The following is a 23,987-nucleotide window of genomic DNA, read 5'->3' as shown; positions in this document are numbered from 1 at the left end:
CCCGTTGAAGACGACGAGCACGCAGATGAGCTTCCCTGAGACGGTTTCTGACAGTTTGTGCAGAAATTCGTCAGTTGTGCAAACCCACAGTTTCATCAGCTCTCCGTGGCTGGTGGCTGGTCTCAGACGATCCTGCAGGTGAAGAAGCCGGATGTGGGCTGGCGTGGTTACACGAGATCTGCGGTTGTGAGGCCGGTTGAACGTACTGCCAAATTCTCTAAAATGACATTGGAGGCAGCTTATGGTAGAGAAATTAACATTAAATTATCTGGCAACAGCTCTGGTGGACATACCTACAGTCAGCATGTCAATTGCACACGCCCTCAAAACTTGAGACATCTGTGGCATTGTGTTGTGTGACAAAACTGCACATTTTAGAGTGGCCATTTTATTGTCCCCAGCACAAGGTGCACCTCTGCAACGATCATGCTGTTTAATCATCTTCTTGATATACCACACCAGTCAGGTGGATGGATTATCTTGGTAAAGGATAAATTATCACTAACAGGGATGTAAACAAATTTGTACACACATTTTGAGAGAAATAAGCTTTTTGTGCGTATGGAACATTTCTGTGATGTTTCATGATCTCAAATAAAAGATGGGATCAACACTTTACATGTTGCGTTTATATTTGTATATTTTCCGTCAAGACCTTTTTACTTCATTTTTAACGTTTTGACGTAAACAAATGAAACGTGACAATGGTCGATGGGGCTAAACCCCACGCTGTAACTCCCATACCTACCTTGACACTTCAAAGGGCAGTCACCTTACGAGTAAAGTCGTTACTTTTATCTCTTATTATTATCTGTATTTTTTAAAACTGCATTGTTGATTAGGGGCTCGTAAGTAAACATTTCACTGTAAGGTCTACTACACCTGTTGTAGTCGGCGCATGTGACTAATAAAATTAGATTTGATTTAAAGTTTGATTGCCTCTTGCATTTCCCTATTCCCAAGGGTAGTTTGTTTTTATGGCCTTTTACTGCCCCTTGTGATGTGGGTGTGAGGTATATCTCATTGCTCAAATGATTTCCTGGATGCACCTAAATACAATTTTAAAGACAAGCCATTTTATTAAAGGTGCCACATTAAAGGCCAGAGGGCAACATTTTAGCAAAAGGTGAGAGTTTATTCTGGATGCACTGTTTTAGGAAAAACAAAAACAAAGTGAATCAGTCACACACACACTTAAAACTGCTCAATATAGCTCCAGCCAGATCAAATACAGTATTGGTCTTTGAGACCTACAAGCTGCTTCAGGTGAAAGAGTGGCAATGATGTTTACAATCCTTATAATCCAGAGTTAGCAACATAGCCAGTTATCTTCCTCCATCAGCGCTCCCCTCATTAGGAGGCGAGGTTTGGGTACAGGCAGTGCTTCAACCTCATTGCAACCTCTGCACCCCTTGACCCTCTGTCCCCTTCACGCACTCCCAGGTTTAAACATAACCCCTTTTCCAAACCGAAGCCCGAACACCAGTCAAACCCCTCTCTCCTCATATACTAAGTCCCCGCCACCAAGTCCTAAGACACAAACCAGATGTTTGGTTCTGGTCCAGCATGAGTTAGACAGAAAGGGTGGAGGAAGAGAGAGAGCGAAGAGAGAGAGTGAGAAGAGGACATGGAACACTCCATCTTTGTCACCTGCTTCCTGTCCTCCTTCCAGTCGCCAGGCTGTCAACTGCCGTTCCATCTCTTACTGGTGACGCCATTGTTTGCCAAAGCCAGATAGACTGAATGTGGATCAGTGAATTAAACATCTAGGCTAGGTCCTGGTGTAAACTATTTGTACACAAGAGGTAATTGAGGACCTTTAAGAATAATGGGAGTCATGTGCAACACATGCTGGTAGGGATTGAGGAGATAGGGGAGCAATAAATGAATATGAAACCCATTGAACAGCTCTGAAGTGCAGAAATCCAATCTCTGGCTCCTTCCATTTTATGCCTCATTTCATCTCTCAACCTGATTACAGATTTTTTTTTTTAATGGCATCAGCTGGCAATTTAACCACACCAAATCATCTGTTGTGTGTATTCTGACAAAGTCAAATTTCTCTGTTGTCTAACCGCGCTACTGTAATTATTGTTCCATTAATTGCCATAGAGAGGCCTTGGAACACTTACAGAGACCATCTTTTCCACTAAGCTCCATGTGTTGCAAAAAGGCGTTGTTTCTGCAACGTTTTAAGTGCTTGGAAGAGACAGCTTCCAGCTGTACATTTTGGAGAGCTCTTTCTTCTCCTTTTTTGGACTTTTCTCAATCCTCATCAGACTGGGACAAAGTTAAAGATCTTGAGCGTCCGTGGCCTCTCAATCTTTCCTCAGCACGGCTTTTCTCTCTCTCTCTCCCCCCTCCTCCTCCTCCCCCCCTCTTTCGGAACACTAAGGAATTCCGCGGGATCTTTCTTAAAATAAAAATCCCCCCTCCCTTCACCCCACTTTGCTTGCTTCTACTTTCACATTCTTGGAACGCTTGTGCTAAGGAGTTTGAATGTTGTGTTTGTCAGCACCTGCACTTCAACTTCAAGCAAGCAAGTGAGCAAACAAGCAATGAGGCAACAACAAAAACAGTAGGAGCAAGACAGAGGAAAAAAGAGGGCACGAAAGAAGCAAGAAGTTGATAAAAACTGGCAAGCCTGCATCCGCAAAACCCCCCCTACAGAATAGGCCTTCCTCCACGCAATGACTTGTGTTATCTCCGCGCCTCACCAATAAAACTCATAAAACAGTCTCTGTGCTGCATATCAGCAGACACCATCAACCGTAAAACTGATTTAGCTACCCCCGATCTCCCTTTGAAGCAGGCCAGTCGCAGAAATGACTCTTCAGCCATTTTATTTGCCAACAGCTAATCAATGAAGCAGGAAAGAGATACACTATCATTAAGTGAATAAAAGTAGAGATCATTTGGCACAAGCACCCCGAAGCCCCTTTGAACCTTATTTATAATTTAAACCTGTCCCTGGCTTTAAAAGTCAGCCGGTTTTTAAAAGGAGCAAAGCAAATAAGCTGGCAAGTCAGGCAAGTCAGTTAATGAACAAATTATTTTTTACAATGATGGCCTACCTTGTATGGAGGGCATGTGTTGACAACTAACCCTTTGACACATACGATCACATATTTGTGGTCATTGTTGAGTAGTCCCTGCAGCGTACCATCGCAAATAGGTGATTCGAACAGTAGAAACAGAACGTGCAGTGCATTCAGAAAGTATTCAGACCCTTTGACCTTTTCCACATTTTGTTATGTTACATCCTTCTTCTAAAATGGATTAAATATCAATCAATCTACACACAATACCCCATAATGACAATGCGAAAACAGGTTTATAGAAATACCTTATTTACATATGTATTCAGACCCTTTGCTATGAGACTCGAAATTGAGCTTGGGTGAATCCTGTTTCCATTGATCATCCTTGAGATGTTTCTACAACTTGATTGGAGTAAATTGATTGGACATGATTTGGAAAGGCACATGCATGTCTATATAAGGGCCCACAGTTGACAGTGCATGTCAGAGCAAAAACCAAGCCATGAGGTTGAAGGAATTGTCTGTAGAACTCTGAGACAGGATTGTGTCCAGGCACAGATCTGGGGAAGGGTACCAAAAAATGTCTGCAGCATTGAAGGTCCCCAAGAACACAGTGGCCTCCATCATTCTTAAATGGAAGAAGTTTGGAAGCACCAAGATTCTTCCTAGAACTATCCGCCCGGCCAAACTGAGCAATCGGGGGAGAAGGGCTCGGTCAGGGAAGTGACCAAGGACCTGATCGGAGCTCTGAAAGACATCCTCTGTGGAGATGGGAGAACCTTCCAGAAGGACAACCATCTCTGCAGCACTTCGCCAATCAGGCCTTTATGGTAGAGTGGCCAGGCGGAAGCCACTCCTCTGTAAAAAGGCACATAACAGCCCGCTTGGAGTTTGCCAAAAGGCACCTAAAGGACTCTCAGACCAGGAGAAACAAGATTCTTGGTCTGATGAAACCAAGACTGAACTCTTTGGCCTGAATGCCAAGCATCACATCTGGAGGAAACCTGGCACCATCCCTATGGTGAAGCATGGTGGTGGCAGACTGAGAGACTAGTTAGGATTGAGCCAAAGATGAACGGAGCAAAGTACAGACAGATCCTTGATGAAAACTTGCTCCAGAGCGCACAGGACCTCAGACTGGGGGAAGGTTCACCTTCCAACAGGACAACGACAATTAGCACACAACAAAGACAACACAGGAGTGACATTGGGAGTAGTCTCTGAATGCCCAGCCAGGGCCCGGACTTGATGGGCAGTGACGCTCCCCATCCAACCTGATAGAGCTTGAGGGGATCTGCAGAGAAGAATGGGAGAAACTCAAATACAGATGTGCCAAACTTGCAACGTCATACCCAAGAAGACTTGAGGCTGTAAATGCTGCCAAAGGTGCTTCAACAAAGTACTGAGTAAAGGGTCCGAATACTTATGTAAATGTGATATTTCTAAAAACCTGTTTTTGCTTTGTCATTATGGGGTATTTTGTGTAGATTGATGAGGGCGGAAAACTATTTAATCCATTTTACAATAAGGCTGGAACATAACAAAATGTGGAAAAAGTCAAGGGTTCTGAATACTTCCCGGATGCACTGTATGATGCAACAAACAGCATTGTTGTCTGAAAAGCATCTAAACAATGTTTTGTTCTGATGGGAAATAAATGTCTTCACAACTTTATTCCACAATCTCACCTTTTATTGTAAAAGATAAATGTGAACGTCATCATCTAAGCATCACACGGAACTTCCACAACCAAACTCATTTCATAAACCAGTCTAAATAACAGGCTGCGCCGAGAGAGGGGGGAAAAAAATAAAAACATTGGCGACCTAACAGCTAGACTTGTTTACAATGTACAACGGCTCTTATGAGCCCAAGGGAGAAATGTAATATTGTTTAGAAAATAAGTGTGTGTCAGCTAAGCTAACAGCAGCTAAATGCTTTATGATGGCAGCCATGTTTGTTTATGTTTTTTATTTTTATTTCACCTTTATTTAACCAGGTAGGCTAGTTGAGAACAAGTTCTCATTTGCAACTGCGACCTGGCCAAGATAAAGCGTAGCAATTCGACACATACAACAACACAGTGTTACACATGGAATAAACAAAATATACAGTCAATACAGTAGAACAAAAGAAAACAAAAAGTCTATATACAGTGAGTGCAAATGAGGTAAGTTAAGGAAATAAATAGGCCATGGTGGCGAAGTAATTACAATATAGCAATTAAACACTGGAATGGTAGATCGGCAGAAGATGAATGTGCAGTTAGAGATACTGGGGTGCAAAGGAGCAAAAATAAATAAATAAATACCAGTATGGGGCTGAGGTAGGTAGATAGATGGGCTGTTTACAGATGGGCTATGTACAGGTGCAGTGATCTGTAAGCTGCTCTGACAGCTGGTGCTTAAAGCTAGTGAGGGAGATGTGAGTCTCCAGCTTCAGAGATTTTTGCAATTCGTTCCAGTCATGGGCAGCAGAGAACTGGAAGGAAAGACGACCAAAGGAAGAATTGGCTTTGGGGGTGACCCGTGAGATATACCTGCTGGAGCGCGTGCTACGGGTGGGTGCTGCTATGGTGACCAGTGAGCTGAGATAAGGTGGGGCTTTACCTAGCAGAGACTTGTAGATAACCTGTAGCCAGTGGGTTTGTCGACAAGTATGAAGCGAGGGCCAGCCAACGAGAGCGTACAGGTCGCAATGGTGGATAGTGTATGGGGCTTTGGTGAAAAAACGGATGACACTGTGATAGACTGCATCCAGTTTGTTGAGTAGAGTGTTTGAGTCTATTTTATAGATGACATCACTGAAGTTGAGGATCGGTAGGATGGTCAGTTTTACGAGGGTGTTTGGCAACATGAGTGAAGGATGCTTTGTTGCGATATAGGAAGCCGAATCTAGATTTAATTTTGGATTGGAGATGCTTCATGTGAGTCTGGAAGGAGAGTTTACAGTCTAACCAGACACCTAGGTATTTGTAGTTGTCCACATATTCGAAGTCAGCGCCGTCCAGAGTGGTGATGCTGGACGGGCAAGCAGGTGCGGGCAGTGATCGATTGAATAGCATGCATTTAGTTTTACTTGCGTTTAAGAGCAGTTGGAGGCCACGGAAGGAGAGTTGTTTGACAAGCAAAAACTCCCTAATCCCAGAATGCCATTCACTATAAGATGCAAGTAAACAAAGTCAAAGTTGGTTGCGCCTATTGCCCAGAAAATTGTTTGTTTGGCCATTTTTCAGCATATTACAAATCTTCAATGTACTTGTTACAGTGTATACCAGAACCAGAGCACATGACTTGACAAGTCATTTACAGTTTGACAAATCACAAAGCAAATAAAATGTTATCACCTCACAGATCATCACCCCAAATACAAGCCTATTGCCTAGACTAACCGTAGAGAGAAAGCTAAACAGCGTTGCCAGATTTGGGTGAAACCATTTTAACCTCTTTAAGCTAGGGGGCACTATTTTTATGTTGGGAAAAATAACGTTCCCAAAGTAAACCGCCTATTTCTCAGGACCAGATACTAGAATATGCATGTAATTGACAGATTAGGATAGAAAACACTCTAAAGTTTCCAAAACGGTCAAAATTTTGTCTGTGAGTTAAACAGAACTGATATTGCTGGCTAAAACCTGATGAAAATCCAATCAGGAAGTCCCCTGTTTTTGAAACCCCTCTGTTTTTATGCATCCCTATTGCCCATTTAAAGGGATATCAACCAGATTCCTTTTTCTATGGCTTCCCTAATGTGTCAACAGCCTTTAGACATAGTTTCAGGCTTTTATTTTGAAGAATGAGCGTGAACGACCCCATTGGGTAAGTGTAGAGGTGAGGGCTCTCAGAGTGAGTTGTGCGCAAAAGAGAAAGGCGGCCATTGTTACTCCCGGTCCTAGTGAAAAGCCAACTGTCCCGGTTGATATATTATCGAATAGATATTTGAAAAACACCCTGAGGATTGATTATAAAAAACGTTTGACATTTTTCTGTGGACATTATGGATATAATTTTGAATTTTTTTCTGCGTTGTTGTGACCGCTTTTTCCGGTGGATTCCTGGGCATAACGCACCAAACTAACGGTATTTGGATATAAAAAATATCTTTATGGAACAAAAGGAACATTTGTTGTCTAACTGGGAGTCTCGTGAGTGAAAACATCTGAAGATCATCAAAGGTAAACTATTAATTTGATTGCTTTTCTGATTTTCGTGACCAAGTTACCTGAACCTAAGTGTACTTATTGTTTTGTCGAGCGATCGATAAACTTACACAAACGCTTGTATTGCATTCGCTGAGACGACAGGTGGATTAACAAAAGGTTAAGCTGTGTTTTGCAATATTGCACTTGTGATTTCATGAATATGAATATTTTCTAGTAATATTATTTGACTGTGGCGCTATGCTATTCAGCATTGCTGATGACAATTATAGCGGAACCGGGATGGGTGGTTCAGAGAGGTTAAGGGGGTTTGTTGAGGATTTCAAGTCCATAGGGGATAGAAATGGGGGAAGTTATCGTGGGGGTATATGACGCAGTAAATATTAATATGACGGGGGATTTATCCATAAATGGGTGGCAAACACAGGAAAGTTTATAAGGTAAATAAAAATAAAACACCTGCAAAGGGGTGTCTAAACTGGAAACCCTCAGTAATGATAGATTGTAACTAAGTCAGTCGGGTGAACCATCCCCTTTACCTCATTTTGTTATATACCTCATTTTGTTATATCTTTGGTCTGACAGACGACAACCAGAGTGCATTGTATGACGTCAACAAACATGGTGCCACGAATAGCTGGCATTTTGCTTAGCATTGGCTCATCATAAATCAGTACAACCTTCCAAAAAGTATTTTATACACATCATATGTGTCCATTACAATCTATGCAAGAATCAGAATGCATGATTTGTCACCAGTACTTGAAAACATGTGAATGAAACAGTAAATACATGATGCTCCATACATACTTACGGTGTGCTACAGTAGAAACAACACGATATACAGAAACTATAATGATAACATAATAAGGTACTTACTTTGATAGGAACACACACATGTCCAAAGTTATTATTAGCAAGGAAAACAACAAGAAGGCAATGCTGGACACCAGCCGGAAAATGTGCCAGGGGGAAAAAGTTTGTGCAAGTTATGTTCTGACTGGAGATGCGCAAATGCCTGTGTACTTGTTCTCGGGAAACACTGGGGAAGTGCTTGGGCTCTCGTCAAAGACAGCTCAGTAAATCCTCAAACATAAATTGTCCGCAATAGTTAAATAGGCTATTTCTGTGTGAATTAACGAGGAGGCGGAACACACCTAAAACTGTTGTTGGAAAATAAAACTTGTTAGAAAATCATTTGAAACTGACAAGTTGTATCATAGCCTATAGATCCTTTTGCAGGCAGCGTGCCTTGGTTTTGGAACAGTGAGTGCATTCTGACATTAAGCACATAAAAAAAAACTCACACAGGGGCGACCGTTAGAGATGTTTGAAACTCACACGTGAAAAGGTCATTAAGTCATTCGGGGAGAGTGTGCTGGGTTCGTGGATCGCGACATTAGGTCAAAGCTAGCTAGTGAGTGGCAAACTGTGAAAGAAGTCTTCCGATAGATTTGCAGAAATGTTTTCATCGCATGCAGCAGGGAGGATCATGGGGAGTCTACACAGGCATGCGGAGATTACCGCTGAGCTACAACACTAGGCGTCAACCGAAATCCCCCGACCATGACGACGGAGCAGCATTTCACAGATCCTTAATTTCTACAGGAGGCAATTGCATCATGGTATTTACATACTCTGACATGACTTTACACTGGGCAGAGACCCGTTGCTGCCGAATTGGACAAACTATCATCTCTTACCAAATACATGCCTATAGCAATGCTAAAAGCAAAACACTATAAAGATCTGGCTTTCTGTTCCTCCCACGTAATGCAATAAAAATAGTGTTATGGATCTGTGTGGACAGAACCAATAATAGGGCAATAGAATAGAGTGGAAGAGATTAGGAAATTGTGGGAGAAATTTGGAGATAGATTGAAAAGCTGGTGGGACAAGAGAAGAAGAGAAGAGATAAAAGTTTATGATGTGAGAAGAGGTAGGGCTGTCAGTCAATAAATAATATAATAATACTCATAGGAAAGATTTTCATCTTCAGCTCACAATCTGTGGATAATACACGATTAGAAAGGTTCAAACTTTTTGTCAAACATCACAGCACAATTGAACGATTTATGGCACATAGAAACCAAACAAGGGTGGTCTATGGTGATAGGTGGGATGGGCTGAGAGTGGCTGAGGGGGTGGGATTAAAGAGCTGATGTTTGGTAATGTATTATTGTTATGTGACTGCTTTATTTAAAAGTATGTCAAATGTAAAAATATATGTATATGTAGCAAATGAAGGTGTAAAAAAACGATGATATTTGTCCTCCGAAGAGGGGGGGGTGGTGGAGGGTTTAATAAAAACTAAAGAGTAGGGCTGGTTAAATTCCAGAGAACTCGTGATACAATAATAACACGATAGTCTATATGTATTGTGATTCTCACGGTTCTAAATGTATTGCGATTCAAAACTGAGATTTTATTGCAATTTGATGTATATGTCTGCTGCAGAGAGACAAGAAAGAGCATAATAACATTTGTTTTGATCAGTCATGGAAATAAAAAAGTGCTGAAAACATGTCGGCTCACTATTTAAAAAGAAGACAACGTTTTATACCCTTCCCCAAATATACAGTTGAAGTTGGAAATTTACATACACTTAGGTTGGAGTCATTAAAACTCATGCAATCTTTCCAACAATTGTTTACAGACAAATTATTTCACTTATAATTCACTGTATCACAATTCCAGTTGGTCAGAAGTTTACATACACTAAGTTGACAGCTTGGAAAATTCCAGAAAATGTCATAGCTTTAGAAGCTTCTGATAGGCTAATTGACATCATTTGAGTCAATTGGAGGTGTACCTGTGGATCCATTTCAAGGCCTACCTTCAAACTCAGTGCCTCTTTGCTTGACATCATGGGAAAATCAAAAGATATCAGCCAAGACCTCAGAAAAATAATTGTAGACCTGCACAACACCTGAAGGTACCACGTTAATCTGTACAAACAATAGTACGCAAGTATAAACACCATGGGACCACACAACCGTCATACTGCTCAGGAAGGAAGGGCGTTCTGTCTCCTAGAGATGAACGTACTTTGGTGCGAAAAGTGCAAGTCAATCCCAGAACAACAGCAAAGGACCTTGTGGAGATGCTGGAGTAAACCGGTACAAAAGTATCTATATCCACAGTAAAACAAGTCCTGTATCGACATAACCTGAAAGGCCGCTCAGCAAGGAAGAAGCCACTGCTCCAAAACCACCATAAAAAAAGCCAGAATACAGTTTGCAACTGCACATGGGGACAAAGATCGTACTTTTTGGAGAAATGTCCTCTGGTCTGATGAAACAAAAATAGAACTGTTTGGCCATAATGACCATCGTTACGTTTGGAGGAAAAAGGGGGATGCTTGCAGGCCGAAGAACACCATCCCAACCGTGAAGCATGGGGGTGGCAGCATCATGTTGTGGGGGTGCTTTGCTGCAGGAGGGACTGGTGCACTTCACAAAATAGATGGCATCATGGGGTAGGAAAATTATGTGGATATAGTGAAGCAACATCTCAAGACGTCAGTTAAAGCTTTGTCGCAAATGGGTCTTCCAAATGGACAATGACCCCAAGTATACTTTCAAAGTTGTGGCACAATGGCTTAAGGACAACAAAGTTCAGGTATTGGAGTGGCCATCACAAAGACCTCAATTCTATAGAAAATGTGTGCAGAACTGAAAAAGTGTGTGCGAGCAAGGATGCCTACAAACCTGACTCAGTTACACCTGCTCTGTCAGGAGGAATGGGACAGAATTCACCCAACTTATTGTGGAAAGCTTGTGGAAGGCTACCCGAAATGTTTGATCCGAGTCAGGCATTGCTACCAAATACTAATTGAGTGTTTGTAAACTTCTGACCCAAGGTGAATGTGATGAAAGAAACCAAAGCTGAAATAAATCATTCTCTACTATTATTCTGAAATTTCACATTCTTAAAATAAAGTGGTGATCCTAACTGACGTAAGACAGGGAATTTTTACTAGGATTAAATGTCAGGAATTGTGAAAAACTGAGTTTAAATGTATTTGGCTAAGGTGTATGTAAACTTCCGACTTCAACTGTATGTTCCAACAGGACAATGACCCCAAGCATACAGCCAAAGCAATGCTGGAATGGCTTTAGAACAAGAATGTGAAATCTCTTGAGTGGCCCAGCCAAAGCCCATACTTGAATCTCATTTCAAATCTGTGGAAAGACTTGAAGATTGCTGTTCACCGCCGCTTCCCATCAAATGTAAGAAGAGCTTGAGAAAATCTGCAAGGAAGAATGGGAGAAAATCCCCAAATCCAGATGTGCAAAGCATACCAAAGACAACTCAAAGCTGCAATCACCACCAAAGGTGCTTCTACAAAGTATTGACTCAGGTGTGAATACTTATGTAAATTAGATCTGTAATTCTTCTAAAATAAAATTGACTAAAAACATGTTTTCACTTTGTCATTATGGGGTATTGTGTGTAGATGGGGAAGAAAAAATATATGTAATCAATTTTGAATTCAGGCTGTAACACAACAAAATGTGGAATAAGTCAAGGCGTATGAATACTTTCTGAAGGCACTGTTACTGTATCGATTTACCCCCATCTTTAGAGGAGAGAGGGAAAGGAGACAAAGAGAGGAGAAAACATGAAGTAAGATAAGAACGAGGAGCAGATACTAGAGGCACTTGAAGGGGAAGGCTATTTCAGCACTCATTACCTCTGGGGGCATTAGGAGCGATGGGCCTTTGAGGACCTCTCCACCGGCGACACAATTCAGGAGTCTGGAAAAGAGACAGCCAGGAAATAAAAATCACACCCTCGACAAAACAGCCCATTTCTCAGGGTGTTTCTGCGTCTGCAGACCATCAGTGAGGGGGACACAATCTTTGAATGAAATGGAAAAAAGCTACGATGGCGGGGTCATTTTTAGCCATCATGGGCTGGTGAGCAGAACCCAACTCGGCTGGTGAATGGAGAGGCTACTAATGACAAACAGAGGAAGTGAGACTTTTACAGATCCTCTGGAGTTACAGAGTGGAGCAACATACTAGAGGTAACAGATTGATACAGATACTAGGCCAAAAAGACCCATGCGCACAAAGCAACTGTACATCAGGCGGAATGACAATCACACAGGCCTGTGCTCACTTCTTAGTGACCACACTATAATAGTTGTGGCTGCTTCGTGTGATGCATTGTTGTCTCTACCTTCTTGCCCTTTGTGCAGTTGTCTGTGCTGCTACCATGTTGTGCTGCTACCAAGTTGTTGTCATGTTGTGTTGCTGCCATGCTATGTTGTCGTCTTCGGTCTCTCTATGTAGTGTTGTGTTGTCTCTCTTGTCATGATGTGTGTTTAGTCCTATATTTTTAATCCCAACCCCCATCCCAGCAGGAGGCCATTTGCCTTCTGGTAGGTCGTCATTGTAAATAAGAATTTGTTCTTAACTGACTTGCCTAGTTAAATATCATAAAAAATATATATGTATTACATACACTGCTCAAAAAAAATAAAGGGAACACTTAAACAACACAATGTAACTCCAAGTCATCACACTTCTGTGAAATCAAACTGTCCACTTAGGAAGCAACATTGATTGACAATAAATTTCACATGCTGTTGTGCAAATGGAAGAGACAACAGGTGGAAATTATAGGCAATTAGCAAGACACCCCCAATAAAGGAGTGGTTCTGCAGGTGGTGACCACAGACCACTTCTCAGTTCCTATGCTTCCTGGCTGATGTTTTGGTCACTTTTGAATGCTGGCGGTGCTTTCACTCTAGTGGTAGCATGAGACGGAGTCTACAACCCACACAAGTGGCTCAGGTAGTGCAGCTCATCCAGGATGGCACATCAATGCGAGCAGTGGCAAGTAGGTTTGCAGTGTCTGTCAGCGTAGTGTCCAGAGCATGGAGGCGCTTCCAGGAGACAGGCCAGTACATCAGGAGACGTGAAGGAGGCCGTAGGAGAGCAACAACCCAGCAGCAGGACCGCTACCTCCGCCTTTGTGCAAGGAGGAGCAGGAGGAGCACTGCCAGAGCCCTGCAAAATTACCTCCAGCAGGCCACAAATGTGCATGCGTCTGCTCAAACGGTCAGAAACAGACTCCATGAGGGTGGTATGAAGGCCCGACGTCCACAGGTGGGGGTTGTGCTTACAGCCCAACACCGTGCAGGACGTTTGGCATTTGCCAGAGAACACCCAGATTGGCAAATTCGCCACTGGCGCCCTGTGCTCTTCACAGATGAAAGCAGGTTCACACTGACAGAGTCTGGAGATGCCGTGGAGAACGTTCTGCTTTCTGCAACATCCTCCAGCATGACCGGTTTGGCGGTGGGTCAGTCATGGTGTGGGGTGGCATTTCTTTGGGGGGCCGCACAGCCGTCCATGTGCTCGCCAGAGGTAGCCTGACTGCCATTAGGTACCGAGATGAGATCCTCAGACCCCTTGTGAGACCATATGCTGGTGCGGTTGGCCCTGGGTTCCTCCTAATGCAAGACAATGCTAGACCTCATGTGGCTGGAGTGTGTCAGCAGTTCCTGCAAGAGAAAGGCATTGGTGCTATGGACTGGCACGCCCGTTCCCCAGACCTGAATCCAATTGAGCACATCTGGGACATCATGTCTCGCTCCATCCACCAACGCCACGTTGCACCACAGACTGTCCAGGAGTTGGCGGATGCTTTCGTCCAGGTCTGGGAGGAGATCCCTCAGGAGACCATCCGCCACCTCATCAAGAGCATACCCAGGCGTTGTAGGGCGGCCATACAGGCATGTGGAGGACACACACACTACTGGGCCTCATTTTGACTTGTTTTAAGGACATTACATCAAAGTTGGATCAGCCTGTAGTGTGGTTTTCCACTTTAATTTTGAGTGTGACTCCAAATCCAGACCTCCATGGGTTGATAAATTGGATTTCCATTGATAATTTTCATTTTTTTTTTCAACTATGTAAAGAAAAAATATTTAATAAGAATATTTCATTCATTCAGATCTAGGATGTGTTATTTTAGTGTTCCCTTTATTTTTTTGAGCGGTGTATATACACACACACACACACACACACACACACACACACACACACTAGCTACTCATCCAAGCTACACACGCCATAAATCTAATACAACACAAGCATTGTTATATCTTTCACCCTCACACACAAATACATAGACTCACAGAACATATACACACAATCTCACCAGAAGCTTCCCACTCTGAGAACATCCCACATCCTGCTCTTCTAATTCACTCATCTCAAATCAACAAGCGCCATGTCAACAACGCAACTGGCTAGATCCAGTTCCCCTGTCATGGTGCTACGGCTCTCCAGCCGTAACCTCACCACTCCCACTGTGTCACCCTCAGTCACAGCAGAGGGACGGGGAGACGGCACTGCACTCAGAGGGGTGGTTTCACATCCAAGCTGAGATAAGCCTGTTTAGGTTGTGTGCTGGATATTCAGGCAGGCAGATACAACTGTGCATGTTAATGCTTTTATCACCACGCAGACAAAACACTGTAGAGGTTCCATGCTGATTAGGCCTAGACTTTGTGTACGTGCAAACACATTCAACGAAGTACTGATGTTTTTCAACCTTTGTCGGAGCCATGTTTAAACATTAGCGAAGACAGAATATGGCATGATCCGTGTGCTCAAATACAGCTACATACATAACACTCATTTCCAGCTACATGAAGTTATCTGTCAACAAAAGCCCACTAAATAGATGCAAACATTACACACAAGCAGAGGTATAATAGCTCGAGCCATCTGGAAACCTATTAATTGCCAGCGAGATAGAGATGTTGAAATTAATGAAGCCATATACGCTAAAGAGACAACTCTCACTAAGGGGGAACGGGATCGACGTAACACTAACTACAGACAACTGTCACGTACTCTTTCTCTTTTTGTTTTTATTTTTTTGTGGTATCCAATTTGTAGTTACAGTCTTGTCCCGTCGCTGCAACTCCTGTACGGACTTGGGAGAAGTGAAGGTCGAGAGCCATGCGTCCTCCGAAACACGGCCTTGCCAAGGCGCACTGCTTCTTGACACACTGCTCACTTAACCCGGAAGCCAGCCACAACAATGTGTCTGAGGAAACACTGTACAACTGTCAACCAAAGTCAGATACAGTAGCAGGTGCCCGGCCCGCCACAAGGAGTCTCTAGAGCGCGATGGGACAAGGAAATCAAAGCAGGCCAAACACTCCCCTAACCCGTGCGACGCTGGGCCAAATTGTGCGCCGCCTCATGGGTCTACCGGTAACGGCCTTAGACCATTGCGCCACAAGAGAGGCCTTGAATTCTCTTTTAAGTGAGGTAAAATCTTTAAGGCCCATTTTCCTTTAGAACAAAAAAAAGAAGAGATGTGGTTTGATGATGCAACGACACCGAGGGTTTTGTTGTGGCGCCAGTTAACGACACCCTTGAGGTTGTGAACCCAAACTCCTAATTACCAGTTAGCCAATTAAGGCTGTCGCCAAAACCTAGAGCGCGTGCCAGAAAATTGGCTTCAGTTCAGTTAGATCAGCTGTTCACAACACTGATTCACTGATCTACAAATCAACTGCCTGAGCACCTGAGGTCTACCGTGATGGTGCTGAGCTGTAGGGTAGAGACCTGGTAAGGGAGAGATTTGTGGTAGGCCCACCGACATGCTGTGGCAGTGATGGAGAGATCTTAGTAGAGCAAGGCCACCGATTCACAGCATCAGTAACTTCATCAGTCATGCACCAGGTGACACGCACACAGCGAATACATATGCACACACATGCAAGCCAAAAATGAAACTGTGCTTTCATTTACACGCACGCACGCACGCACACACACATACACACACACACACACACACAACGAATTACAGGGGGCCTAAACCCCCCTGAATGAAAGAGGAATCTAAATGCAAAGTCCATCTTTGGGGAGGGGTCTCCAAATAATGCAATTTACTGCTACAGTGATAAATATTAAAATAAAAGTTTATTCTAAATTAACAAACACCCCCACATCTCTGACATGGTTTTAAAAAATACATTTCCCATGTGGCTGCACTGGTCATCCTGGGACAGTCCCGTATTTCAGCCCCTTTTCAGGTTTCTCAACTTGACTTTTTACAAAAACATATCAACTAATTCGGGCTACATGAGTGTAGGTCTAATGAAAATCGCAGAATGTCACTTGACTTGTTGTTTTGTACCCAATGTCTCTTTCTAGTCATCAAATGGGCGTGTGCCCAGTACACTGTTCAGATGCTGGAAGTATTTTGGAGTGGATGAACTTGTGCAGGTAGTGGTTTGTTTGACAATCAGATGAAAACATCATGACTGGTTGTGTTCATGCCACATGTTTACCATTTAATGACATGCCTTTCCTATTAGGCCCAAATAGGATGGTCCCATGAAACACACAGCTGCTGGCTCCAACACAGCATCCTGCTGAGGTGAGATATGATGGCTATACTGAGGTGAGATATGATGGCTAAATTTAGGTGAGATATGATGGCTAAGCATGGGGTTGACACATGATGGCTCTCTCCTCCAGAGAATGGGCAGTGTGGTCCATTACAGTAGCCCGAGTGCATTGAAGCCTAGAAGATCTTATACAATTTTAACAGTGCATAAATGTTTCAGATAGCTCTGTCCAAAGATAACATTTCTCTTCTACTTCAGGTTGCCAACTGCAGAATTATGTGTAAGTGAGCATTCATTTTGTAGCCTGCTGTCTACTTCATTTACACTGAACTTTATTGAGCTTGAAATAAGTATTTCCATGTTACAATTGCATAATATATTTATGTAGGCCTATTCCCAAATGCAAAAGACAGATGATTTGAAGCATAGGCATAATAGCGTGAAGACAAAATATTCTAAAAATATTTGCGGGAAAGACAATGCGCAAGTCAATTAACCACCTGAAGAGAGCAAGCAAATTCGATTATATTGCCCCTTATCTGCCAAAACAATTGTCATACAATCTGTTACCTCGTGAAGGCATTGTTTGAATACATGCATAAAAATGTGCTAATTTGGACTGTGTTTTCGCAGGCAATTGCAGATGGCCAGACGTCACGGAGTACTAAATCGCTAAATCCGGTATTTTGATTGTGAACCAGTACGGTGAGGGAAACGGATTAGGACAAAAGGCGAGTCCCGCGGCAGAGATTTCAGGGGAAATAATAGGCGCATGGCAACCGGGGGTTCAGTAGAAAATCTTTCCTATGGTTGTCTTGTGTAATAACATTATTGTTACCACCCGTCTGTGTGTTTAAACAGGATTTTTATTTAAAAAATATCATGTTAGGTTTTTTTTAAATGGTAGGCGTATGACTAGATATATATATATATACACTATCGTTTTTTTTAAAGATGCAACTACAACATAATTTACATAACCTGCACAAAGCATTTCATAACTAATATGATAAACTTTGAAAGCCTTAAAATAAGGAATGGCTATTGACTACAATTCACTAAAACGAGAGGTAGGCTTTGAAAGCCTCAATATAAGGAATTATTATTGTCTACAATTCACTAAAATGATAGATAGGCCTATACGTCACTTCAAGTTGACGACTTTATAGGCTAAAGCAACATTACACAGTTGATGCTTTCGATATTGTGTCAATTCTATTTATCGTGCACTGACAACCCTGTGAAGTTGCCCCCATCGATATTCATTGATGATTTGGGGTAGAATGATGCGACGGACCTTTATGGGCAACTATGACTATGACCCCGCACCCTTTAAACTAGCTGGAGAAATAATTTGACATAAATTATAATCACAAACTACAATAGTGACAATCAATCTGGCAAGTTATCAAGTGCCCTAGAAAAATATATATACAACCTGGAAAATACTAACCTAATAAAATAGGCTACCATGTAGCATAACAATAAAGGATGCATGCTACAAATCGGTCACTAGAATAAATGCAATGTTTTTCTCATTCAAATGTTTAATTTGACACCTTGTGTGACAGCTCTTTAATTGAGATCTCAGACCTGTCAAACCAGAAAGTCGCAGTCATGTCGCCAAGTCGTGGGATGAAGGTTGTCGACATTTACTTCGCAAATTCAGTTCAGTGGGTTTGCAAAGATCGACAACCCAGAACATACAACATAATGGTCCGCATGAGGACTGACTTTTCAAACATTTGAACCAAACCAAATGTACAGAGGGAGCAGATGCAGATTGTCAGCAACATATACCGCACAGGGGCGACAACAAGGAATTTACCTTATCTCCAAAATAAATTCCGCGAGATATTTCCGAGGGAAATAGTCCAAAATTCAGCAAGTGTATTGACGAAAAGGTAACAGTCTGAAAATAATCACTATTTCACTCCTAGAACGTCGTAATTCCCAAGACGCACGCTGTTGAGTTTGCATTGACTATACACTGAAACAGGCGGAGATCTACCCAGGCGCGCGACTGTCGTCTCGTCCAGGACACACCCTCCTCGTTTGCATGAAAGACCCTTACGGCCAATTAAGGGTCGCAGCACGATAGACTACGCAGCTGGCACCTCCCACACCGTTCAAACCACGGTCCAGACTTCAGACCCCAGTCCAGACTGTAAACATAAAATGGTTCTCAGAATGGTTTTCCCCTTTCTTTTTAACACTGTTTCGAATTATCTCTCTCTCTCCGCGTGAGTGTGTGTGTGTGAAATCAACAATAGGGTAAATCATGAACTCAAACATGAAGCATCTTATTATGATAAGCATGAACTATGATATACCATGTCATCTTATTATGATATTATAAGAATAAGGATAGTTGCAAGTAAGTAGGAATAACCAGCAACAATATTAGACAGAAGAAAAATGCCTAATTGTGCATTGCATAGTGTTTGACATGGCTTTCTCGCTTCTCTTTTGATCAAATGCAAATCCAATCTACTTCGACCATAACGCATTCTCTCCCTATCCCATGAACATATGTGAGGCCTTGCACAGTCTCACTTGGAGGGTTTTTATCGAACACTTGGGCACACACCTTGAGAACTGAGTCATTAAGTGGTATTATTCTACATTTTAAACTATAGTCCCAAACCTTGTTTTTCCAGCAATCAAAGCATTTAGAGCCCACCGCTCAACTCCCAATTCAATCCCAGGGATCAATGTCCCAATGTCCCCAGCTGATTTTCCTGCCACCTCCATTTTCCATTTCCCAACAACCTCTGGTGAAACAGCAAGAAATGACGTGCCCTTTAGCCCCATGCTGAACCCACTTTGTGTCACTTTATGTCAAAGTCAGCCGATAATTTCAACAAAAGTGAATCATTCAAATGTCATTGTCTTTTCTCCAGAGTAATTACATGTAAAGACGCGGTTTATCCAGAGTGAAACAAATACCTCTGTTTTTTTGTTTTGTTTTTACCAGAGCCACACAATGTAGAAAAAAGAAAAAAAAAGATAGGCCTATTTATTATGAGAAATGTTGTATCCTGGGAAATATTGGTTTATTTGTCGAAGTCAAAGCTACTGTTAAATGATTATACCGTAGTCTTATGATGTTGATTTCCCCTTCCTCTCTCCATGGTGCTGTCTATTCATAAAAAAGGGAATGTTGTTATGTGGACCCCGATGCAGTGTTTGTATTGCATTGTTAACCCAAGCATGTAGGATCAGCGTCCATTTCATAATTGAGTTATCCAGACTGATGGACATGTTTGTGAATGTAAATTTAACACAAGTGCCAATAAGGTAGGAGAGCCATTTGCCGGCGCCGCTAATGGTATCAGTGACAGGAGAGAGATGACTGTGTTTTGTCAAAGCCACCAGACCATAAACTATCAGCAGCAGCCGGAGAGGGGGGGGGAGTGAAAGAGAGAGAGAGAGAGAGAGAAAGTGAGAGAGAGAAAGAGAGGGGGAGAGAGAGAGAGAGAGAGAGAGAGAGAGAAAGAGAGGGAGAGGGAGAGAGAGAGAGAGAGAGGGGGAGAGAGAGAGAGAGAGAGAGAGAAAGAGAGGGGGAGAGAGAGAGAAAGAGTAAATATCTATCTGATGATCTGAATGCACTCTGAAAATGACAAACTGAAACCTTGTAGTGTCCATTGGTATTTACAAATTGCCTGTATTTTAACAATGAAAGTGAGATAATTGGATAGCCTATTTATACAAAAACTTTGTCATATGAGTGAAGCTATTACCAGAGTTAGAATTGCAGACTTGCCTGGGGGAGCCGATGGACACTCCTACAACAAATCAGGACATTCTAATAAGCAAAAGAATATTAAATACATCCTCATATTCTAATAAGCATTATAAACTGGGTGGTTCGGGCCCTGAATGCTGATTGAATGACAGCCGTGGTATATCAGACCGTATACCATGGGTATGACAAAACATTTATTTTTACTGTTCTAATTACGTTGCTAACCAGTTTATAATAGCAATAAGGCACCTCGGGGGTTTGTGGTATATGGCCAATATACCACGGCTAAGGGCTGTATCGAAGCACACTGCATTGCGTTGTGCATAAGAACATCCCGCAGCCGTGGTACATTGGCCATATACCACACCCCCTCGTGCCGTATTGCTTAATTAGAGCACCCCAAGAGTCAATGATACATCAACACATTGGTTACTGGTTAGTGTCACAGAGGTGGTTCGGTGAACTATGCTCATGTGATGATGAGTAACCTTGCTTGATGAGAAGACGTGTGTTAGCTCCATGAGCTAATGCCTTTGCTTAAGTTCAGCATGCTAACACAGTCTTGTGGTGCATTGGCCACATTAGCCCACATTATATCATGAATGTTGATTCAGTAAGTAAATTAAATGCTCAACATTCATTGAGTGCATTCTGTTCTGCTCCAAGTGGGGCTCAACCAGCTGCACAACAATTCACACTACTCAAAGCCAACTGTCTGAGTCAACAGTGTAAGAGACTATTCTGTCACTCCATGAATGACAGTTGGCTTTAGGTCTCAGGGAAGGTGACATCAGCCAACATGCTACAGACAAGTTTCATATCCATCACACATGCTCACTGGGCACCAAAATCTGGCAGCACAAATAACATCCCATTGCATTTTGCCAAGGCAAACAGGTAGAGGGACTTGATCATTATGAGCCAAAAAACTTGCTAACTTCACTGTCTCTAGTTTCTGGGATTGCTAAAGCGATAGAGATGGTGATTATTTGATGGTGATCATTATATCTCTCCCTGACCAGTGGGTCACTCGTTTATTGATCAAATAAAATAAGATGTTTCATCACAAACACCACATAAGTGCAGTGAAACATTAATAGACTATGTGATCAACATGATTTGGAACAAATCAATGGTTTACACTTTAGCAAGTGTTGACCAACACAAGTCAGCAAACTCTATGACCCTACATGAACTTGAATTTCCATCAACTTTTCTCCAAGGTCCTGCTACATGGAGATGAATGTTCTCAGTTATATTTTTTATTTTAATTTAACCTTTATTTAACTAGTCATGTCGGTTAAGAACAAATTATTATTTACAATGACGGCCTACCCCGGCCAAACCCTAACCTGGACAACGTGGGGCCAATTGTGCGCCGCCCTATGGGACTCCCAATCACGGCCGGTTGTGATACAGCCTGGAATTGAACCAGGGTCTGTAGTGATGCCTCTAGCACTGAGATGCAGTGCCTTAGACCGCTGTGCCACTCGGGTGCCCAATATCAGCCCCCCCCCCCGTACGAGACCCTAGATGGGCTGCAAATTACTCCCTATGTTTTTAAGAAAGCAATCACTAAATATTTAATGGGTGCCTTCGTTTGTTCTGTGGGAGGCGGGAGGAGGCCAGTTACAAATTCATTTTCGCGAAGGTCACCCAATCCAAATAAGACAAGTTGACACCCAACTCCCAGATGGATTACAATGAAATCCAAATTGATTGGCCTCATGTCCCAACCAAAAAGGTAGTGGAGAGGAGTCAAGGGCATAAACATAACTGTTTTAGAGAAGACACAACAACATTTCTACGTGCAGAGTAGACAGACAGAAACACACACATGTTACCTGTAGCCTTTAGACTTCCGTGCATGACTGACTCTGGACATCACTTTGTTCAATAACCAACCTCAAATCTTTTTAGAACCACTTTAACCCAATGAAGTCTGTATGTTTTCTCACGCGTAGGCTTATAGATAAATAAGACACACAGTCAGACACTAGAGCGAGGAAGGGAACTGGGCGCCCCCAGAATAACATCATCAGACAGGCTGCAGACAGAGGGTGACACCGTGTTAATTAAAACACGCCGGCCAATGACCCCCCCCCCCGTGTCCCTAATCCACAAATCAGAGGGGCAGGACCGCTGTCTCGCCCCCCACCCCCGGGGTCCCACCCCTTCACCCTAGCAGAGATGTCACAGTGTGCTTGGGTGTTGTTAGCCGTTCTGAGCTAAATAAGGCTAAAGAAGCTGTCACTGCTTTTTCCTATGTACTGTATTTTAGCTTCACTCTTACAGGGCCTTCAGAAAGTTTTCGCACCCCTTAACTATTTCCACATGCTGTGTTACAGCCTGAATTTAAAATTGATGAAATTTAGATTTTTTTTAGTCACTGGCCTACACACAATAACCCATAATGTACAAGTGGAATTATGTTTACAAATTCATTTAAAAAATGAAAAGTTAAAATATCTCGAGTCAATACGTCTTCAACCCCTTTGTTATGGCAAACCTAAATATGTTCAGGAGTAATAATTTGCTTGGCATGTCACATAGTAAGTTGCATGGACTTACTCTGTGTGCAATGATAGTGTTTAAAATGATTTTATAATGACTTCCTCATCTCTGCACCCCACACATACAATAATCTGTAAGGTCCCTCAGTCGAGCAGTGAATTTCAAACACATATTCAACCACAAATACCAGGGAGGTTTTCCGATGCCTCATAAAGAAGTGCACCTACTGGTAGATGGGTAAAAAAAAAATACAAAAGCAGACATTGAATATATCCCTTTGAGCATGGTGAAGTTACTCATTTCACTTTGGATGGTGTATCAATACACCCAGTCACTACAAAGGCACAGGCGTCCAGAGCGGAAGGAAACCGCTCAGGGATTTCACCATGACAGGGTATAATGGCTGTGATAGGAGAAAACTGAGGATGGATCAACAACATTGTAGTTACTCGACAATACTAATCTAATGGACAGAGTGAGAAGAAGGATGCCTGTACATAATAAAACATTTTTTTTAATGCATCCTCATTGGTACAAGGCGCTAAAGTAATACTGCAAAAAAATGTGGCAAAGCAATTAACTTTTTGCCCTGAATACAAAATGTTATATTTGGGGGGAATCCAATACAATACATTACTGAGTACCACTCTCCATATTTTCAAGCATAGTGGTGGCTGCATCATTTTATGGGCATGCTTGTAATCATTAAGGACATGGACATTTTTCAGGATAAATATAAATGGAATGGAGCTAAGCACAGGCAAAAACCTTGTTCAGTATGCTTATCACCAGACACAGGGAAATTAATTCACCTTTCAGCAGAACAATAACCTAAAACACAAGGCTAAATATACAGTAGAGTTGCTTACCAAGAAGAGAGTGAATGTTTCTGTGTGGCTGAGTTAGTTTGGACTTAAATCTACTTGAAAATCAATGGCAAGATTGTAAAATGGTTGTCTAGCAATGATCAAGAACAAATTTGACAGAGCTTGAAGAATTTTGAAAAGAATAATGGGCATATGTTGCACAATCCAGGGGTGGGAAGCTCTTAGAGACTTACCCAGAAAGACTCACAGCTGTATCATCATTGCCAAAGATGCTTCTATAAAGTATTCACTCAAGATTGTGAATACT

The 23,987-nt window shown here is 42.3% G+C and overlaps 1 protein-coding gene across 3 annotated transcripts in view; it reads right to left on the bottom strand.

Annotated features, from left to right (window-relative positions):
* Positions 1–18,618, bottom strand: part of LOC110488308 (semaphorin-6D) — a 132,922-nt gene extending 114,304 nt beyond the window's left edge. Inside the window, exons 1-2 of one of the 3 annotated variants that reach the window (XM_036971698.1) lie at positions 18,420–18,618; positions 11,897–11,960 (exon numbers count right to left, since the gene is read on the bottom strand). The gene's annotated coding sequence lies outside the window, so the exon portion shown is untranslated. The remainder of the gene's footprint in view (positions 1–11,896; positions 11,961–18,419) is intronic. The other 2 variants (XM_036971695.1, XM_036971696.1) reach the window with 2 other exon arrangements.
* Between the last annotated feature and the right edge of the window lie 5,369 nt (positions 18,619–23,987).

The sequence above is a fragment of the Oncorhynchus mykiss genome, chromosome 32 (genome assembly GCF_013265735.2).
Source record: "Oncorhynchus mykiss isolate Arlee chromosome 32, USDA_OmykA_1.1, whole genome shotgun sequence".
Lineage (NCBI taxonomy): Eukaryota > Metazoa > Chordata > Actinopteri > Salmoniformes > Salmonidae > Oncorhynchus > Oncorhynchus mykiss.
The sequence above is the reverse complement of the archived record's forward strand: the minus strand, read 5'-3'. Positions and strand labels throughout refer to the sequence as shown.